The following is a 14,170-nucleotide window of genomic DNA, read 5'->3' as shown; positions in this document are numbered from 1 at the left end:
CTGACAGCCCAGAGTCATCGACCCACTAGCTGCAGATCTTCACTGAACGCCTCCCTCTCCTGTGACTGGTTCCTACTGGCTCTGAGAGACTGTTCTAGGACGGCTTGCTTTCCCTCCTCGGCAACATGGAGAAAGATAACCCCAGCGGTACCAACAGGGTAATACCATTAAGCAGTACACTACTCCGCAACATCCTACTCAGACTTACTCGCCAAAGTCATTCAGTGACTACGGACCGCTCACCTTTCGGCTATTGGTGCCTTCCCGAGCAGCCTTTCTGGAAGCTATACTGGGCTCTAGCGCAGCGCTGGCAGGGCAGATTCTGGCAGTCTCAGTTGAATTAAACTTGGTGCGTTCTTATCACCGGAAAGTGTCAAAGTGGACAATGCAGAGACCAATATCACGTCCCTACAGGGTGATATGCATCTGCTTAAACATTAGGTCTCCCAAATGACAGTGGACAAAAATAGATTGGAAAACTGTGTGGAAGATACGGAAGTACGATCATGTTGAAATAATATACACCTCCTGGGATTCCCTGAAATGGCGGAGGGTTCCTCTGCAGGGCGGTTCCTGGAAGTCTGGGTGAAGCACACATTATGCCCCAAGGACCTGTCAGACTTCATTGTCATTGAAAGTGCACACAGGGCCCTGGTTCCTGTGCTGCCTCCGGAGCATCACCAAAGGCCCAAATGCTAAAGTACTTATTTACAGTATTTTGAGTGCTGCCAAAGAAATGACAATCCCACCATTTGAAAATCAGAGCATTGTGATCTTTCCAGACTACACCCAAAAAGTGCAGGAGCAGAGCAAATCCTTTCTGGAGGTGAAAAAGACGTTGCAGGAGATTAGATACATGCTGCTCTATCCAGCAAAACTTCACATCATGGCAACAGGAAAATCCCACTTCTTCGAATGCCCTGAAAATGCCTGATCCTGGTTGGACAGGTCAGACAGACTCCCAGTGCGCAACCAGAGCTCTGCAGACTCCGTACACAATGGCAGTGGACTGGGTGAGGTAGACGCCCCAGGAATGGGAGCAGGGAACCTGCGGGACTCGTGGAGCCCTGCGCGCATTTTGGTCAGAGAGGATGGTATCATGGACTCTTGATGTTGCGCACTCCCTCCTGCCCGAGACCTTGCTTACTGGCAATCCCCCAGAGTGAACTCTGATACTCCTTCCCAGTGTAGTCATGTTGTAAGTGAAACTGACACAGTAGCTGTCATTTTTGAAGTTATTTTTATGTTCTTTGCCATCTCATTGAGGGTGGGGGTTCTGCCGTACCATTACTGCTGGGGCCCAGGGAGGGTGGGAAGGGGTCCGATACTCCACATGTAGCATGGTTTGACTCGGGCACATGCTGGCCGGTACTGGTACGGGGTGGTGAGCCACCGGGTCCTGGTCTTTTTCCCTTGCAACGGTGCTGGACTCCTCACTGGAGGATTGCAACACTTAGCAGTTGAATGCTTTAAGTTTGTGTGTTTTTTATATTCAAATATGCAAGGAGGTATGTTCCTTATAATTTATCAGGGGAGGGGCTTCCCAAAATTGGAGGGACAAGTTGGTGAGAAAACGGTTATACATTTCTGGGGAGGGGGGTAGTATGTTCTGTGTTTTTCCTAAATTGGCCCATGGGTTGCTGTCATCCTGTTGTGCGGAGGGAAGCAACTATACTCATGCACAACTTGGATAACAATAGGTAAGTCTAGGACTTGTAAATTAATCTTCTGGAATGTGTTGCTCCAAGTCAACTACAAGATGCGCTATAGGGTTCCTTCCTTTTTTCAAAGAAATGCTACATTTGACAGGAGACGTATATCTCAGACATGGAGGCTAGCGAGTTGGCCAAATTTAATATGCTAACTACTCAACTTTTTCTAGGGGCGTTCTTATATAGATCGCACCCGTTCGGTACGCCCTTACTTAGATGGAAACTGACAATAGGGTCACCATCTCCTGGTGCATGGCAAACTAGATGGTATTGATATAGCCTTGTTAACATTTATGGACCTAACACTGATGATGGGCATTCTTTCCAAACATTTGAGATGTGGTATCGCTGGCACTGGATTGCTGTGTAATTTGGGTGGGCGGCTTTAACTGAATCTTAAATGGGGATCTCGATAGGCACACACCATGCCAGACACCAAGCCTAGGGTGGCCTCGTCACTACAGGAAGCCATCAGCAACCTGGGGCTTTGCGACATATGGAGGAATAGCCACCCCTCCGAGAAGAAGTTCACTTGCTACCCCCCTACGCAATACATACATTAGTTTAGATAGAGTGTTATTATCAGTGTCACAGGGGGTTGTCAAGGTGGCCCGTATGTTTCGGTACTTATCGGATCATATTTGTTCCGGTACTCTGCTAGGTCAATTGGTGGGGTGGGAAGGGGGGCAGAGCTCGCTCATCCATGACCTGGAGTCTCCCACCTGAGATACCCTTGTTAGCAGAGGGCAGGCAAGTACTGGCAAAGGGGTTGTCAGATAATTTTATTTTTTTAGATCAATTGGTCCTTGACTGGCCATAGGTCCACCGAAATGGAGGCAATAAAGTATGTGATGCGGTATACTGCGTTGGACTCGCATGTGGGGTTATGCGGGAACTGCAGGCAGACCTGACTTGTAAAGAGGAAGAGTTAACTAGCATACAACTTGCTCCGAATAATTTGGTGGGGAGACAGAGGGAACTAGAGGCCCTGCAACAGGTGAGGGAGGTGCGGGACAGACTAGATATACTTTCACATTGAAATCCTATCGCCAACTTCTACATAGGGAGGGAGATAGCTCTGGACATTTAAAGGCATGGTTCCTCACGCGGGAGACTCCTCTCTCCCCTATACTCCATTCTTAGCCTCCCCAGGGTCGAGATCCATTTACTTAATTGGGAATACTTGGTGTGTTTAAATCCCACTTACAGCAGGTATATCACAGCCCCATCCTCCTGACCCAGAACGCATAACTGCATTTCTGACTGTGATGACACTTCCTCTGCTAGACCGAGACGTTGTCCTGGACCTTGAGGCGGATCTTACACTTTGATTTGGGCAGCGCTTCGGCTCTCATCTATCAGAAAGGAAGCGACGCTAAAGTGTTCCCCTTGGGGACACTTCTCTCTTGAGCCCTGAAGACCTTGCCAGAGCTACCTCTTCGGTGGGAGACTAACCTCTTCTGCTACTTAGGCGTGACTGTGTCACATACAGTACAGAAACGCTTGCAATACAATATAACCGGAGTCACGGAGGGCCTCCAGTAATTCATTCAATTTTCAAACACTCCTCTTTCCCTCATGGGGCATGTTGACATTTCTATGCTGTTTTTACTGTGGTGTTTCTACTACCTCCAACACTCATTTGACTGGCTCCATCAGGGCGTAGTCAAGCAACTGAATTTCCTCATTACCTCATTGATCTGGGCAGGTGGACGCAGTAGATTGGCAAGGGACTTCCTTTTTCTCCCACTAGAGGAGGGGAACTGATGGTCTCCAACATGGAACAGTATTACCTGGCCTCCCAGCTGCATCACATAGGCTATTGGAGGGTTCAACTAGTGGCTTCTCCCTCCCTCGGATCCTGGTGGGGGGGGGGGGGGCAGAAGCGTGGGCCAAGGAACAAGTCGGGGGTATACCCGGGTAGAGGGAGTCTACCCACTATTTTCAAAGAATGGGCGCAGTCAACCCTGCCAGGAGGTTGGATCCCCAGAAATATGCTAAACTTGTCCCAGTGTAATTTTCAAACACCAGGACACATTGAGCAGCACCTGCAAATTGACTGCTTTCTTCTAGAACGCAACGTGCAGGGGGCCCCTCATACCTAAATGCAATGGAGGGCAAACAAAGACACAGCTTATCACTTCTAAGATACTGTAGAGAGGCATGCTTTTCCATTCAGTCCCTGTATGCAAGACATTTAAGCATGCACTGTAAGAATGTCAGATGTGTTGGTCTATCCCAGTATTTACATACTATTTTGTTTTATTTCTTCGATAGAGCTTCTCATCCCAATACAGCGTGTCGGAAAGCTTTACATTACACGTACACTATTATACATTGATAATAAATAATGTGTGTAAATCAATGTACAGGATGTATTAGATAAGACAGTGAGGGTTACAAGGTGCAGGAGCGACATGTCCTTTATAGCTCATGGTGCTATACTAGAAGGATTACAATTTATTACCTGCAAGTAACAAAATGATCTCTGCGTTGAAAGCAGTAAGCCAATTATTACCCATTTACATAAAAGAAAAAAGTGTATCTGCGTGGTACATAATGTGCTTTGCAGGAGATTATTAACCCTCTATGCTACTTTCATTCAAAAATGAAACTATACAAAACACATATCTCTCTAGCAAATAAGTTGACCTCCAGAGTTCTCTTTCCATTATTATTATTCCCTGAGATTTAGTTGGCACACAAAGATTCTATGCAGGTGCCTTAACCCCTTAAGATGCAGACTTTGCAATTAAGCAGAATATATGCACTGCCACGTTTCTCCTTGTTGCCAATTTTTTTTGTGGCAGAGTTTTAAAAAGATAAATGTACAAGTTGAGGCTCAGATTTTGTGTCAGTGTTGCGTCACTTTTTTGGCACAACCCTGAAGCAAAACCTCATTTAGCAAATATTGTAGATGTGCTCATGATAGACCTGCTAAACATATGTGTGAGATCTTAAGATCTGAAGTCACCTCTTGTGATGTCACTTCCTGAGCTCATGGGTTGTGATGCCACTTCCTGTGATGCCATGTGCAATGTCACTTGCATACTGCCTAATTTGGTTTGTCCCTCACTACTTTTTTAAAGACTTGTGCACTGGTGTGTGCCACGTATCAAATCTTAATAAACACACAGCTACCTTATGGGAATGACCAGTAAAAGTGGTCTTGAAAGTCGACCCCTTTGACAGGGAATTGGTATTTTGGGATTTGCCGGCCTTTAGGTATTTGCGGAAGCAGTGGACATGCCCGCCTGGCGAGAGAGTAGTTTTGAAAAGTTGGCGGATCTATACCCCAATGAGGAATTTATCTCATTCGAAGACACCCAGAGCAGTTTCAACTAAGGCACGGCCAGTTTCTGTAACACGTAAGCCTGCTATAGGGCAGGAGATATGGACTTCATTCCCCACAGCTCCAATCTCTTCTCATGTTTGAACTGGGAGAGGTGAGAGGGGAAGACATCTGGTCCACCCACGCTATAAAGCCATGACAGCTGACCTGATCCGTATGCCAGCCCCCACATGTGCAGCATGGAGAAACAAACTAGGGACACACATTACTGTCGCACAGTGGGATCGAATATGTGCATTGGTGAAATCCATCTTGAGTAAGGCTTGATTCGAGCTAACTCATTTTCATGTTCTACACAGCACAGACCCTTTTGACCGTGCATAAAATGGACCCAACTCGATCACCAAACTGCTTCTTTTTTTTGTGTCGTAATTTTTTTATTGAATAACAGGCGGTAATACAGCAGTGCAGTTGAAACGGAACATTGTCCAGTTATTAAGAAAAGGACAAAATGAGGCAGAACAGATGTACATCTGTTCTGGGGGCGAGGAGATCAAATTATGGAGGAATAGGTGAGAGAAGAAGGGGGGGTAGAGAAGGGGCAAGGGAGGGGGTGAGGGGTGATGTAGAGGGTATACATCCGACAACTAACATGTCTTTCTCATTGACAATATATCAATATCAGAAAGGGTCTCAGGCATATACCATTGCAATGGTGTGGTGCAGAGCAATTATACAATAGTGACAAGCGTAGCAGTAAGACTTTCCGGCAAGGGGGCACAGAAACATCCGGTAGAAAAATCCGAAGCCAGGAGAGGAAAAGGGGGGCGCCGGTGTACACTGACTTTGTGTCTGCCAGATATTAGTGACTTTGGTCACTGGTGGCAGTTGGGGAAGTGACAAGTTGTTAGAGCTGAATGGAATAAGATGAAGGGGGGGGGGGGGGGTGAACGTTATGCCTAGGGATGACATATTCTATGATTGGAGGACCTGGGGGAGTAACGGACAGGAGTTGGGATTGCGTCTCTGGGGAAGAGGGGTGTATGTTATGCCATGTAGTGTATGTTGAGCTGCGACTGTTCGTAGCATTAGGAGGATTGAAACGGGGAGGATGAGTGCCAGTCTGTGTGCCCAAGGGGGGGTGAGGGGAAGCAGTTTAGTTTGTGTGTGTGTGGGGGGGGGGGTGTAGCAGTCCTTAGCATCTGGGCTCTAGGAGAAAGGGTGCCTAAGTTTGTTTATATACCTAGTCTTGATCTTGCATACCATAAATTACGCACTTGTGGGATACTGTTTGGACCATCGCGGCAGTCCAGTCTTCCTGTGGGGGTGGGGGGCCAGGGGTGATCTCCATTGCCGGAGAATGCATAGTTTGGCTGTGGAGAGCACTGTGTGCAAGAGACGACGTTGCGTGTAAGGGAGGTCAGGGGAGTCTCTGTTGTCATGTAGTAGGATAGTGGGCGTAGTAAGGGTAAGGCGTAGGGATATTGATTCACAGTGTTTCCAAGATAGGACCATAAAGTTTGGACAGAGGACATTCACATAGAATGTGGGGGAGGTCGCAATTCATTCCCAGGCATCTCCAGCAGAGACAGTGCTGCAATAAACCAGCTTGGTGCAGCTTTAAGGGAGTCCAGTACCTATTGTGGAGGACTTTGAATAAGCAGAACTTCATTCGGGCTTCGCTGGTTCCTTTGTCTAGGGCCTCTACCTTTTCCGACCAGTCTTCAGAATCAATGATAATGTGTAGGAGGGACTGCCATTTAGTGTGTAGGCCACTCAGGAGAGATTGGGAGTACAGGTGGTTCGTCAGAACTCTGCAGCTTCTTTTTTACATTTGGCATGGAATTGCCTGCTGGTGCGTGATTGCTAGTTTGCATGTGGTGGTACCGATTCCATGTACTGCAGAACCTACCTGTTAAATAATCGCCTCCACACAAGTAAGTCCAGAGACAGGCGTTTATTATGCTACAGATCCTCCAGCACCAGCGGAGCAACTGAAGAACACCAACATTCTAAGGAGAGCTTCACACCAGGATGGAACGTTCTACAAGGGGAAGAGGAGGGGGAGGAAAGGGAGAGAGAGGGAAGGAGTGAACCAATAGAGGTGGAAAGGTACAGGCATGGGGAAAATCAGAGATTACAACACCTCTCCCTTTGAATAAGTGAAAATGAGGATAAACAGGTGAAGGTGATAACATTCACAAAGAGAACAATGCAATGAGGCCTGAATATAAAAGATCACATTTTGTAATCCGTTGCCCAAACTGGAGGTCGACGACTTCTGGTTTCTTCAGAGCCTTGCGAGATGGAGGATGGCTCATTTTGAGTTTCTTCACTGGAGGACAATGAGAGTACCATGGAGCAGCGAGCAACATTGTCCATGCTCCAAGTGCTCCTGTCTTCCAAAACAACGGAGTTGTTGTTGACACATTCTATTCTCATATGTTTGGAAAACTATGAAATTCTGGTTCGAAGTACTTTAGGCCTTTTTATGAACACCCATTGGCCTACCTGCAGATCCTTGTTGGCCATACCCCATTTTTTGTCGTATCTGGATTTATAGTCTTGTTGATGTTGTTCATCTTTTTCAAGCACTGATTTCCTGTCTACCCAAACTGGACACCCCCCATTGAGCCAATTTGGTGTAAGTTTGGATACAGGATTTCTCCCTTTAAGAGAAACAAAAGGAGAGACACCGAAACAGCATTAGGTGTGATGTGATATGACCATAGCATCTGTCTTATGGCTTCTTCCACCTGTTTATGAGATGCCAAAACTAATTGAATAGTGTATTTTATCATCCTGTTGGCTCTTTCTACTAATCCATTAGCTTTTGGACAGTAGAGCGGTGCTTTTAGATGAGATATGGATAATGTTTTCAAAAATTGTTTCATTTCATCGGTTGGGAATTGAACACCATTGTCTGTGATCAATGTGCCAGGAATGCCCTCTTTGGAAAAGGTATCTTTAAGAAATTCAATTAATGAAGATGTGGTGATTATGGAGACCACTTTTGTAGAAATCCAGTGGGAATGGTAATCGATAAGTACAAACATGTATTTTTGAAAGTAGTTGAGCAAGTTTAATGTACCAATAATGTCCAGGCCTAATTTGTCCCAAGGTTTAGTAGGGATAGGTACAGGATTGAGTGGAGCTTTACGAATAACTCTAGATTTATCACAGGTTCCATATGCAAGGCAGTCTCTTACTTTTTCTTTTACCATTGAATCCATATTGTGAAACCAATAGTCTTGTCTGATTTTACTTTTTGTCATAGTTCTGTCTGGGTAACCTTCATGGGTTATTTGTATTATATGTTTGTACATTTCTTCTGGAGGAACAATCCTATTACCTCTGTAAATGTGGTCCTTTATGATTGACATTTCATCCTTTGCTACCTGGAGGATTTAAGGGACTCTGGCAGGTCCTTCAGACTTTTCAGCCATCCTTTACAGATAGTGTTCTTTAGGTCAGTGAGAAACATGTCCTCATTCATATATTTTTCCCATTCTTCCTCGTTAATGGCAGGGATAACTACTGAGAGAATGGTTTCATCAAGAGGGTGCTTTCCGGGGTTTTCATTAGTGATTGGAAGTCTGGAGAGACAATCGGCAACACAGTTTTCATTTTCTGGCAGTTTATTGTGTAATTGAAACCTTGTAGACCTAAAATCCACTTGGAGATACGGGGAGCAGTTTTTTCCAAGCACTTGGTAGAAAACAAAGGAAGCAAGGGTTTGTGGTCCGTTTTTAGCGTGAATGGGATCCCCATAAAAAGAACTTAAAGGAGGAGGAGCTTCGCTGCCAACCAAGATGGCCGCGTGAGCTCGGAGCTCCGAAGACCTCCCGATCTTCCGAATTAATCCTGCTTCCTATCCTGTCCCACGATGGTGGGAATCGGTTGTTAAGCCAGGCCTGATGCGGCACCCGCTTTCGGAATGAAAATTGGACATTCCTAGCCTTAGTTGTGTCGACGACTCCCGGAGGCTCCTCCCGCGTCGCTTGTACCAGGGTGGGTAACAGCGGTGTCCCTACGGAGTTTCTCCCTGCCAGAGCCTCTCAGACCCGCAGGGTGTTCCTGAGCTCCGATCGCCTTGCTGGACGTTCTGGATTCTGGACCTTGCTAACCTTGTGGTGTGCACTGGACGTACCCCGCTGGACTCTCTCGCCCCTGGTATTCCCCCCCGTCCCGTGATTGCCAACATGGCGGGCAAGGGTGGCGCGGATGCGGGCAAGACTCAGCGGATTACCAGGAAGCCATCTCAGTCCCAGTCTACTATTCCCGAGCGCTTCTCCCAGTCTAAGGGGTCACCGATGCAGGTGGTTCGCACGAGAGACCCGAGGAGAGATGAGTCGCCGGATGACTCCGAGATAACGCTAAGGGACGTCATGGGCGCGATATCGGGGGTGAGGACGGAGGTGCACACACTTCGCGAGGAGCTGTCCAGCAAGGTCGACTCCCTGAAAATTGAACTTAATCTCATCAGGACGGACCTCGGGAAAACTAATGACCGGGTGAAATCTTTGGACCTTAAGACGTCCAGCCTGGTCACGGATGTATCTGACATCCAGACGGAGGTGCGCAATTTGAAAATGGCTAATGGTGTGCTGGCGCGACGGCTGGACGAGTTCGAAGGCCGCGCGCGGCGCCAAAATGTTCGCATCACCGGAGTACCGGAAAAGGCCGAGGAGGACTCAACTGAACTCTTCGTGGAAGAACTGGTGGTGAAAAACTTACAACCCGGGGGCCTGAGCAAGTTCTTCTCGGTAGAGCGGGCCCACAGGATCCCTGGTGGGCCGCCTAAATCGGGGGCTACCCCACGCCCCATCATTGCGAGGCTGTTCAATTATAGGGATAGAGACGCTATCCTGCAAGCATCGAGGACCGCGGGCCCTCTCCACTTCCAGAACTCTGAAGTGAACTTCTTCCCGGACTTCACCCAGGCCGTTCAGAAACAGCGGCAGAGTTTCACCGGGGTGAAGCGGAGACTTAGGGAAATGGGCCTGCGGTACTCTATGCTCTATCCTGCCAAGCTTCGCATTGAACGAGACCACCGGACTTTCTTCTTCGACTTTCCTGACGACGTGGGACACTGGCTCGACACCCTGCCCCAGGAACGGCCTGAATCGACCGACCAGACGGAGGAAACCACCGGAGGCGCGGCAGCACAGGAATGATTACTTGATTATTTGTCTTCTGAGACCGGGGAAGCCGTTAGGTGCTTTGGCTTTTGACATTGTTGCTTTCATTGACTCGTTTTGTTATTGATATGGGGGATGACGGGGGGGGATGGGATGCCTCCTTTCTCCTTCGTGGGCTTTTTGTAGGTTAGTTAAGGGGCGACAGGCACACTGCTAGTTGGGGTGGATTCTAGTCTGATGCAGGGGTGCAGGGTGGTGGGTAGTTGGGGTGTGTTTTCTTGTACTTTCTTTCTGTTTTGCCTCTTATTCTGGCTTAGGAACTTTTGGTATGTCATTTTGTTGCATTGGGCGCTGAGGTGGGCGGGGGGGGGGGGACGCGATGCGTCCTTGATGATGGGGGGTAAATTACTTCATTTGCTGAGCTGGAATGTAAACGGGTTGGGGGATCGTATTAAGAGGGGCGTTGTATTACAAATGCTTAAGCGTTGCTCGCCGGATGTAATACTCCTACAGGAGACCCACTTGGTGGGACATGCTTGCAAGGCCTTGAATAGACGGGGTTACAAAATGGTGGCACATGCGGGTTTCACTTCGGGCTCCAGGGGGGTGGGCATCATGGTGCGTGCGTCCCTTCCGTTGGAGGTGGAGTCTGTGCGGGCTGACGACAGAGGCAGATATGTGGCACTGGTGGGTAGATGGGAGGGCCGCACACTGGTTTTGGTTTCGGTTTATGTTCCCCCGGGGTTGCAGGAGACTACATTCAGGGACCTGGGTGGCGCCATTTTAGATCTTCCCGAGGGATTGTTGCTGGTGGGAGGGGATTTCAACTCGGTTGTCTCAGGGGATCTGGACCGCTTTCCCTCTAGGGATCTTCGCCCTTCCCAGTCTTGGATGCCTGATTTTGTATGTTCCATGGGGATGATTGATTGCTGGCGTTTGCTACACCCCGCTCAGCGACAGTACTCCTTCTTCTCGGGGGCTCACGGTAGCTTTTCTAGACTGGACTATGTTCTAGCCCCGGCGGCCCAGGCACAGTCTGTTTCCACCGCGCGTCTCCTGGCTCGAGGTATCTCGGACCACTCTCCGGTCTGGGTCTCGTTTGACTTCCAGGTCCCCGCATCCTCGCGTGTTGCCCCCATTAACCCGTGGTACTTTCGCGACCCGAAGACCCGATCTCTCCTGACCAAGTCTATGGACCGGTACTTTGCCGAAAATACCGGCTCCGTTGCCTCCGCAGTCTCCCTCTGGGAGGCCTTCAAGACTGTTCTTCGAGGCGAGGCCTTCTCCCTGATAGCGGAGGCACGCCGCCGCCGCGACGAGGACGTGGTGCGGCTGGAGGCTGATCTCGCAGACTTGAACGCCCGGCTGGAATTGGGTCCGGCTCCCGAAGTGGTCCATGCCATCTCGCTTAAGCAATCCGAACTCCGGGCCACCGCCACTGACGCAGCGAAGGCCTTGAGTAGGGAACAGCAGGGCAGGATTTACGATTCCGGTGACAAGGCCGGCAAGCTCCTGGCCTGGTTGGATAAGCGGGACTTGGCGTCCCGGGTCGTCCCGGAGCTGACGGGTGAAGACGGTTTAACCTTGACGGACCCGGCGGCTATAGCCGGGTCCTTCGCTGAATATTTTGAGGGGGTTTATACCTCTGCGACTCTCCTCCCGGAATCTGCGTCGGCCTCCTTTCTGGATGAAATTGACCTCCCCTGCCTCTCTGATCTTGAACGTGAGGACATGGATCGAGATCTGACTGATGACGAAGTTGCCCTGGCGATTCGCTCACTACGCTCCGGCAAAGCACCGGGTCCTAACGGGATCCCGGTCGAATTGTACAAACTAAGGGCTGACGCGCTGGCCGCACCGCTACGCAAAATGTTCCTCGAGGCCCGCGAGCAGGGTGAACTTCCCCCGGACCAGAGACTCGCCACCATTGTGGTGATCCACAAGGAAGGAAAACCGCGGAATTTGCCCCGGTCCTACAGGCCCATTTCACTGTTAAATGCCGAACCCAAGATCTTGGCGAAATTGTTGGCCAACCGGCTGGTGGGCGTGATCGCGGATTTGGTACACCCGGACCAGTCCGGGTTCATACCGCACCGGAACACGGCACTTAACCTACGGAGGCTCCATGCAGTTATGGCGCGCGCCCATTTGCTTCGCGATCCGGCGGTCCTAGCCTCGCTTGACGCTACTATGGCGTTCGATTCCCTAGAGTGGAACTACTTGTGGGCAGTCCTAGCCAAACTGGGCTTCGGGCCATCCTACATTGGATGGGTCCGACTGTTATACTCTGCACCGCTGGCTAATGTGGCTGTTAATGGCAGACTTTCGGCCTCCTTTACGTTGCACAGGGGCACCAGGCAGGGCTGCCCGCTCTCGCCGCTCTTATTTGCACTGGCACTGGAGCCCCTGGCGGCGAAGATTAGAACGCACCCTGATGTTTCGGGAATCACGTGGGCGCCTGGGGTTGAGGACCGAGTGTCGCTGTATGCGGATGACATCCTTCTTTACCTCACCTCCCCTTGTCGCTCGCTTATCGTGGTTTTTGACCTGCTGGGTACCTTTGGGTCGTATTCGGGACTGGTGATTAATTGGTCTAAATCCTCACTGTACACATTGTGTGGGGATACTCCGCGCCTCCCCCGTGGATGCTCGATTCAGGTAGCCCAACAGGGCTTCCGGTACTTGGGCATCTACGTGTCACGCGACCCCCGCGCCCGGTATTCACGTAATCTTCTGCCACCGCTCGAGCGCTTACGGAGGGATGTCGAGATTTGGAAGAAACTGCCTATCTCCTTGATGGGCAGGGCTGCGCTGTTCAAAATGATGGCGTTGCCTCGCTTCCTATACGCTCTGCAGAACTCCCAAGACCCGGTCCCGACCAAGTACTTCGGTGAGATCGAATCCTTGCAGCGGGCGCTGCTGTGGGATGGGCGCCCGAGGATCTCATTGCTCAAATTGACTATTCCCTGCTATGACGGTGGTATTGCACTGCCGGATATGCGGAGATATTATTGGGCATCCCAACTGGCGGCGGTTAACCACGGCCTTTATGGCCCTGCGGTAAGTCCGGGCTTCGCGGTGGATCGGTGGCTAGTGAACGACGGAAACTATTACAGAGCTCTTTACTCCAGGTCGTTGGACCGTAGGTTGACGGGGCCCACCAGAACGATGGTGCACGTGTGGCGCGCGGTCACCGACACCCTTGGCTGGAAAGACAAGATCACTCTGGCCACTCCCCTGTATGATTCGGACGTGTTGGGGAAACTGTGGAAGACCAAGGGTTTTGACCGATGGGACACCATCGGAATATCTAAAGTTGGAGACATGGTTGCACGGGGCAGGATCAAGTCGTTCGCCACGCTACAACTCGAGTACCAGCTGGCGTCGACGGAATATTTCCGACACACCCAGCTCAGCCACGCCCTCTCCCCCCACGTATCTGACGGTGGTGCTATCCCTGAGTCATCGCCCCTGGAGGATCGGGTGCTGGACGGCCACATGCCGGACAGCGCCATTTCCCTGACTTATAAAAAACTGATCAACGTGCGGGTGGACTTGCTTGAACGACTGAGGATGCACTGGGTGAATGATGGCATAGAAATGGACGAGGAGGAATGGCAGTCGGCGGCCTCCTCCCCTAGGGAGGTGGCCATATCGGCGCGGTTACGGCTGGTCCAGCTGAAAATCTTGCATAGAGTGTATGTCACCGGCCCCAGGCTCATCCATATGGGGCTTTCCACGGATGGCCTGTGTCGACGGGGGTGTGGTGCGCTCGCTACCTTCCTGCACATCATCTGGGAGTGTCCTGGTGTGGCCCGGTACTGGAGGCGAGTGCATGAGGTGATGGAGGAGGTGACTGGTGTGGCCCTGCCGGCCGAGGCACGCCGTTGCCTCCTGAATGTGTGGTGTCCGAATGACTACAGCGTGGCCCAGACCCGATGGGTCACCTTAGGTAACATGGTGGCCAAGAGGGACATTGCCCAGAAGTGGGGTGCGCCCGCTCCCCCCTCCCTTAACCTCTGGAA

This window comes from Lissotriton vulgaris, chromosome 4_1, assembly GCF_964263255.1.
Source record: "Lissotriton vulgaris chromosome 4_1, aLisVul1.2, whole genome shotgun sequence".
NCBI classification, from domain to species: Eukaryota; Metazoa; Chordata; class Amphibia; order Caudata; family Salamandridae; genus Lissotriton; species Lissotriton vulgaris.
Note: the sequence above shows the minus strand (reverse complement) of the source record.